Source organism: Octopus bimaculoides, chromosome 27 (genome assembly GCF_001194135.2).
Source record: "Octopus bimaculoides isolate UCB-OBI-ISO-001 chromosome 27, ASM119413v2, whole genome shotgun sequence".
NCBI lineage: Eukaryota > Metazoa > Mollusca > Cephalopoda > Octopoda > Octopodidae > Octopus > Octopus bimaculoides.
The window spans coordinates 20,219,408-20,228,271 of record NC_069007.1 but is presented as its reverse complement, the minus strand read 5'-3'; positions in this window follow the sequence as shown (position 1 = coordinate 20,228,271).

The window sequence follows — 8,864 nt, the reverse complement described above, 5'->3', positions numbered from 1 at the left end:
TTTGTCCTACATTTATGTCTGGAGACACAGTTCACACGGGTCTTAACTTCAACCCTCTACAAACAGTCTGATATCTTTTGTTAAAACTATGAAGTCGTTGTATGGAAGAGTCACTGGAACGTCGGACAATATCACGTTTAGTTTTAGTCTTTGTGTTTTCATACATGTTCTCATTCATAAAATCAAAAAAGAGAAATGGCTGTGTGTGCGCGCGCGCATGTAACCTACGTGTACAAAAGATGTACCTTTAATCTTTTACTTGTTTCAGTCATTTGACTGCGGCCATGCTGGAGCACTGCCTTGAGGAATTTTTAGTCGAGTGTATCGACCCCTGTACTTAATTTCTTTAAAGCCTGGCAGTTATTCTATCGGTTTCTTTTGCCGAACCGCTAAGTTACGGATATGTAAACACACCAGCACTGGTTGTCAAGCGGTGGTGGAGGGAGAAACACAGACACAAAGACACATAGATGTATGTACCTAGATATATATGACGGGCTTCTTTCAGTTTCCGTCTCCTAAATCCACTCACAAGGCTTTTGTTGGCCCGAGGCTATAGTAGAAGACACTTGCCCAAGGTGTTACGCAGCGGGACTGAACCCGGAACCATATGGTTAGTAAGCAAGCTTCTTACCACGTAGCTGCTCTTGCGCCTATTTATGGCTATACATTTTAACGTTTACTCCATACAGATTTAATACCACGCGCGTTTTCCTTTTGTCCTCTCTGTTGAAAATATGTGAATGAAACGAAAAAATATGGGAAAAATGTCGCATTTGCTTCTCATAAATCGAAATTTTGAAGTATCATCACCATCAACTAGTCAAGCTTGCTCAGGCGTTTTGAACCCACTCACGTCATCCATCTCAGTCATGCATTAATTGAGTAAGGTTTTCGGGGAGGCTTCAAATGTCTCTCTGACCTGCATACTTTGTGTTCGGACGCCCTGCTCGTGTAGGGCTTGTCTAGCTCAAAATATAACTGATGTAGACTACTCTGATAATTTAGCCCTCCTCTCTGACAAAATATCAAACTACACCCAGTTAAACAGTTCTATATTTAAGGAATGAGGAATTACGTACATTATTTACATTTGACGGATATTTGTCCTCATCTTGTTTGTTGTTAACACAACGTTTCGGCTGATATACCCTCCAGCCTTCATCAGGGGTCTTGGGGAAATTTCGAACCTGGGTTCTCATTTCTAAGGTATTTTTCGATGTTATTATTAGTAGTAGTAGTATTAGTATTATTATTCAGGTCGCTGCCTGGAATTGAACTCGGAATCTTGGGGTTAGTAGGCCGCCTTCTAATGATGTTGAATTGCTTGTTAATCCTAGTAAAACTGTGTTCATTGCTCACAATCAACGAGGTTCCATCACCAACATATCTAAATCAAATTCTTTTATTTAAACCAAGTGTTGGTTCGTGCCTTTGTCCATTCAAGTAATGAGATACGGCAAACCCGTCATCTCTATAATTTCCTCCGTTGATAAATTTTGTTCCGTTTTTTAGTTTGAATGGTGGCGTGGAGAGGGGAAGCCGATATGCATGGGTGACTGCCGGTCTTCCATAAGCTATCTTGTCCGCATTTCTGCCTATAGTCTCATCTAAGGTGACCAAATCCGAAATTTCTGCTCAGTTATAACTACCACTTCTCGTAGGTGGAGTGTTTTGTTTTTTTTAATACAAAATATATTATAATATACAAACGACTTCCTCGAATTCATTATAATATTGACATCGGTGAAGGCTAAGGTCTTGTGTGCTTTTCAAATTGAAGTATTTTTAATAAAGACGCGGAGAAATGATAGAGTAGCATTTTATAGTATCGAACTGGGTGATTTTTATCTATACTTTATACATACATTCATGCATACATACATACATACATACAGACATCATAAATATTTATGTATGTATATGTATTCATGTATATATATGAGTATATATTCGCACATATGCTTATAAACACGATATATATATATATATATATACATATATACACATATGTATGTATATATATATACATGCATACATACATATATATACCTACATACATACATGTGTGTGTGTGTGTGTGTGTGTGTGTGTACAGAGAGAGGGGGAGGGAGAAGTAAAAATAGAGGAAACGTGAGTAATTGAAAAGTGAGAAAGAGAGAGAGAGAGAGTAAAATACAGGGGAAGAAGGAGAAAAAAACATATTAAATGAGGGACGGAGTTGTACTTGGAGACATGGCGATAAAATATCCGCTTTTATTGTCGTCTGGTTGAACAAATGAAACATGTATATTATATACATTCGTAATGTTGTGATTTCTATCAGTTCATTGTAAATTTAAATGAAAGAAAACGAAGAAATATAAGCTATAAAGAAGTTGTAACTCCTTCATTTGGAATGTCTAGGAAACCGAGATCGTTTACGTTTTCATAGTTTTCGACTTCTTTCTTAATAATCTTTGGTTTTTAAATCATTTATTTAAACATTTTTTTTTTTTATTTATAGATTCTTGTTCTTATTTATTTTTGTTGTTTTATTTCATTTCATTTCATTTTATTTTATTTCATTTTATTTTATTTTGTTCTGTTATTTATTTAAATTCTATTTCCGAATTTCTGTCCTTATTTTCATTGACTTTTTAAGACGTCGTATAAAAAATTTTTCTGAGGAATATATCATAAAATGTAAGATGATCTTATCTTCTGAGGAGATATAAAATTAAGGAATGGAGAAGAAAAAACAAATTTCCCACCACCACCACCAAAAAAAAAAAAGAAAAGAAAAGAAAAAGAAACAAAAAAATTAATAAATATAAAGTTTAGCTTGGCTTGTCTTGGTTGGTGATTAAGAAGCTCTCTTTGCGACCATGTAGTTTTGGGTTCAGTCCTACTACACAATACCTGTGGCAAATATCTACTACGATAGTTTTGGATTGACTAATACCTTGTGAGTGAATTTGGTGAGCGGAAACTATATGGAAACCTGTCCTATATAAAAGGCACAACATCTATTTTCCGGAAACTTTGGTTCCAAAGAGTTTCCGGATTACTGATTTTTCTGAACAAGGGGCGGTCAGCTTATTCAACACACTCGAAATTAAATATCAAATTCATTTAAATAATTAAATGAAATAAAGATATTTGTACATTAGTGTAGATTATTACGGATCATAGGTAGTTCCGGATCATCGGTATCCTGGGGAGGAAGGTGTTGCAGGAATATATCTATATTTACACACACACACACACACACACGTACGGTAAACTGCAATGAAAGTGCCTTTAGAAGTTAGAATAGCTCACAAACATTTGAACTAACCACACAGCTACGTCTGTACCCGAAGAAACTCATCGAAAAAAACAAACAAACTGCGCAGCTCGTAAAATGTACCCGCTGGAAGATTTGTTTCTCCGCAACGAAAACCCAACCAATAGAAAAATCATATTTAAATCGAGAAAATGGCAAGCAGGAATCAAAGTACTGAAGCTCTTTAAACATGATTTACTGAAGATAATAAAAAACATTATATATATAAAACATAGGCAAAATTCCGAAAATATTCTAACACCTTGAAAAACATTCTTGTGAAAGATCTGAGGTATTTTTTGTAACTTTAGACAATTATATGTTCCTCTCAGATAAGACAAACGCATGAAGTTTAGACACGTTACTTGCTGATTCCGCTCTTATCTGAATACTGAATAGTTTAAAGACAAGATGGGTTCTTGAACTTTTCAAACTATCTACGAGAAAAGCAAACAAGTTTTTGAGTAACTTCCTCCGCTTCATTGTGTTTCAACAAATCTGTAGATGTAGGTGCAGGCGTGGGTGCGGGGTAAGTAGCTTGCTTACTAACCACATGGTGCTGAGTTCAGTCCCACTGCGTGGCACCTTGGACAAGTGTCTTCTGCTATAGCCTCAGGCCGACCAAAGCCTTGTGAGTGGATTTGGTAGACGGAAACTGAAAGAAGTCCGTCGTATATATATATATATATATATATATATATACATATAGGGAGAATTCACAAAAAAAAAAAAGACCAAGACAGGTGGTGTAGACAACAAACAGATGTATTAGTTTAATGCTCGAGAAGTGAAAAAGCCTGTAATGTTTCGAGCCTACGCTCCACAGAAAGAAACTGGGAAAGAAAATAAAGAATGTCACGGAACAGTAAATTATATACATACATATATTTGTGTGTGTGTGTATATATATATATATATATATATATTTATATATATATACGCACATACACATATTCATACATATATACAAATGTATATACAAAATTCTTAATTTATTATATATATATATATATATATATATATGTGTGTGTGTGTATACATATACACATATGAATGTATATATATATTTGTATATATTCATGTGTGTGTGTGGGTGTATGTGTGTGGGTGTAACATCTATAGCTTTTAGTAGTATTTGTCATTTGTTTGATCCTGTAAATCTGTTATTATTGTAGCTAAGACGACGACGACGACAATTGGCTTCTTCTGTAACCTTACTCCTGTTTGTTAAAGAGTAACAGAAAATGGGAGTATTAAAACACTGAAATCAAGCACACCACACGCACCCGGGTACATTACCCCGAACATAATCAAAACAGTCCGATCAAACACGTATTGAACAAATGGCAAATATTTATACAATATATTTACCTTTCGTCTGTTGTCGTTTCCTCATTCGTCCTCCGCTCTAGTCGTGACCAACCAGAAAAATATTTTTTAAAGAATTTTTTTGTTTATTTGATTATTATTAAAGTTATTGACTTTAGTGTTTTGCGCGCGTGGCTTAAGAAGCTCACTTTGCAGTCAAGTGGTTTCGAGTTCGGTTCCACTGTTTGGGCGTCATGAGAGGGTGTGTTTCATTTGCTATAGTCGAAGGTTGACCATTGCTTTGTGAGTGAATTTGGTAGACAGAAACTGTGTGCAAGTCTATCGTATCTATCTATTTATCTATCTATAAACATAATTAAGGGATCAGCAACAGATAGCAGTACTTGTAACTCACAAAGGCAAAACAAGAAGAAAAAATAACGAAACTAACCAGTCTTGCCTTTGTGAGTTACAAGTACTGCTATCTGTTGGAGTTTCAGCACTTTAGCTGCTATTTCTGAACTTCGGTATGTGGTGAAGCAACTGTTGCTGATCCCTTAATTATGTTTATAAATTTATAAGAACTTTTAAATAAGTTCTTCACCGATAATGGTGTTTACATACCGAAGGGCTTGGTAAAAATTATTAATTATTAATTTATTAATAAATTAATAAATTGATAATTCTTTACCCTATTATTTGTAATATCTATCTATACACACACACACACACACACACACACACACACATATATATGGACGTTTAGGATAGGTTTATAGAAGTACTTTAGACAGGCAAAGTGTTAATGTTCCAAATAGACTTACTATAAAGATTTGTTTTGTATTACGTAGTTCATTAACGTCACACTAAGCTGTCTCTTCAAACAAAACTGTTAAATCCTTTGTCCTGGGTATCACATGTTTTCCCGGCGTCCATGCATCACATGTGATACACATTCACAATATTTTTCAACCACCAGAATAAATTGGAACTTATGAAAGAAAACGTGTGAGACAAATCAGAAATTCTCACGACCAAATGCTTTGGCCTGGCAAAGGATTAAGGACGGTGGGGTTTCATCTAATGCAAAATTGTCTGGTCCCTCTTGTAGGTTTGCTAACCGCACTGAGAGTTTTAGCGTTGTTATTTCAAGGCAGTAAAGTGTTGTTTGAGACACGTATTTCTTACGTGTCAAGGGGCTAGGAAGAGGACCAGGAAGAGGGCCAGGGAAAGGGCCCACTTTACAACTGGACTAACATTAATTCGATAGACACAGAACCAAAGGCGTTCTAACCATAACAACGAACTCACCCCCCCACCAAATCCAGACATAGTGTATCTAGGACTACATTATCTCAATTGTCCATCCTTTCTTCGTTAAGAAGGAACTTACCTTGGCCACTTTCCTCACAAGAGATCAAATTTGCCCTTCATTCCTTCAGTGTCATCATCATCATCATCATTACCATCATTAGAATGTCACGCTGGCAGAACCATTAACGCGTCGGATGTATGAATGTATGCACATGTCATGTTTACGCATCTTTATAATATGTATATATGTATGGACTCAAATAGCCATACACACGTACGGATTCTTTTACATATGTGTGCGTGTCTGAGCTTTTGGGTATGCGTATGTGTGTGTGTGTGTATGCGTCTGTATGTGTGTGTGTGTGTTTATGTACATTATATATATATATATGTAGATGCATAGATATATACATGTATACATATTCATATATATATATATATATATATATATATATATATATATATATATATATATATATATATATATATATATATATATATATATATATATATATATATATATATATATATATATATATATATATATATATATATATATATATATATACGCACATATATACATACATATATACATGCATACAGTCGTGTATATATATATATATATATGTATACACACACGCACGCATACACACATGCATACATGCATATATCCACGTTGCCGCCTGTCACAATGTAGACAACATTATCTTGAAATTTGTTGCTCGTAACAAACTTCATTCTATATAATATGACAGACACGCACGCACACACGCACGCGCGCACACGCACGCGCACACACACACGCACGCACACACACACACACACACACACACACACACACACACACACACACACGCTGCCACCAAGTAATCTAACCTTGTTTGTCAGTAAACGAGTCGTTAACCCTATCTTGTAGCGAACACAAACAATGGAAGAATGAAATCTTTTCTAGCCGCCATCTTCCTTCATTTCTTTCTTCCCATCTATTTTTATTGCTTTCCTTTTCCTTTCGGTCTTCTTTTTGTTTCTTATTTTCTTCCCTTAATTCCCTCCATTTGTTCCAACCGTTCTTTCGTTTCGTTCCTCGGTACATTTCTATTTTATCCCCCTCCCGCTCCTTTCTTCCTTGCTATCTCTCTTACCTCTTACTTTTCCCCTGTTCAACACTTTTACGGTTCTCGCTGTTTCCTCCTTCCAAATATTAATCCATGCATTTATCCATCCATCCATTCATCCAAAATACTTTTCATTTAATTTTTTCCAAAATTTGATTGTTTTCCATACTTACAGTTGAAAAAGTCTCAATGACCGAAACCGCTACTGAAATGTTTTTTTATAAATTTTTTTTAGCATTTTCTACCTTGACTTCTTACCATATATATCAACTTATGTGTTCCTTTTCAACCTCCCTCACACACACACACACACACACACACACACACACACACACATACAAACACACACATATATATACAACGGTCTTCTTTCAGTTTCCGTCTACGAAATCCACTCACAAGGCTTTAGTCGGCCCGAGGCTATAGTAGAAGACACCAACCCAAGGTGGAAGAATGTTGTTGGGAAGCAAGCTTCTTACCACACAGCCACAAGAGTCACATAGTTATCTCCCTTATATTACAGCTGTTTCTGCTATTAGAAGCAGTGCACTTAAAACATTTAGTGTTAGTGGAACATCTTGCAGCTTCTTCGGAGCCATTAAAATAAAGTGTTTATTTCAGAAAGCATTTTAAATTGCTAAATTGCACAGACGCCTATCGTAACAATTCTCGTAAAATACACAGTTCCGCCTCTTTTACATATTTAACTGTCATTCTTTCACATCTGTGCCGTTCTTCAAATCTAGCAAACACATATATCTTTTACTTCAGCTTTTCACTTAGTACTTTGGAAAATGCAGAAAGGGAGTGAAATATTTTATACCTGCGTCAATGATTAATGCGTTACACACACGCACGCACGCACACAGACCCACTTATATATAAATCTGACGCGGTGAACGCACCCTGCGCGCCAACGAAAGTTTAAATTAAGGTGGAGTTGAGACAAACAGTTATTAAATACATGTAACTCAAAACTAATGTATTCAATGTTAGTTTCCTTAGATTATTACCCCACTGACACGTGTGTGTGTGTGTGTGTGTGTGTATGTGTGTGTGTGTAAATGTATGTGTTTATATATATATATATATATATACACACACATATGTGTGTGTATGTGTATTTATGAGTAAAAATATGTATGGACGTTCATACATATTGTATAGATAGACAGGCATGTACGAAGGACACTGATATCCGTTGAAATTTACGATAGACAAAATATTTGTTCTTTTCGTAAACAAAAAGATACATCGACGTCGCTACGAACGACAAAAATAAACGAGAGAGTTTGAATGTTAATGTTGTTGGTGTGGCTGTAACAGCAGTCAAAGTGTAGTTAGTCAGTGCCAATGTTGCTGTCGTCTTTGGTCAATGTTTTAGCTGCTCATAGGTTGAATCAGCAGCTGTCCGCCGTCTCTCTGCTGTCTCCTGCTGCTCTCTGTCAAGTAGTCAAGGTGCGAATAATTTATAATGATGGTTAGGCTTAGAAAGAATCGCGCCAAAAGGTTAAGACGTTGCTGGAACGGTTTTAAGTAGAAGGCAAACTCTCTGTATTTTGTATCAGAATCCAAGAAAGTGTAACTAGGAAAGCAGATCATGCTCGAGGTACGTCACCGGTTGAAGTATTTCTAGAAAGCAGATCCTCATTATGTAGGAGGACTAAAAAACCTTTCCTTAACCGATGCTGGTGTGTTTACGCCCACGTAACCTAGCGCTTCGGCAAAAAGAGACCGATAGAATAAGTACTAAGCTTACAAAAAATAAGTCCTGTTGTCATTCGGAGTTTTCTTTCTTCAGTCGAGTCGAGTTCCATATA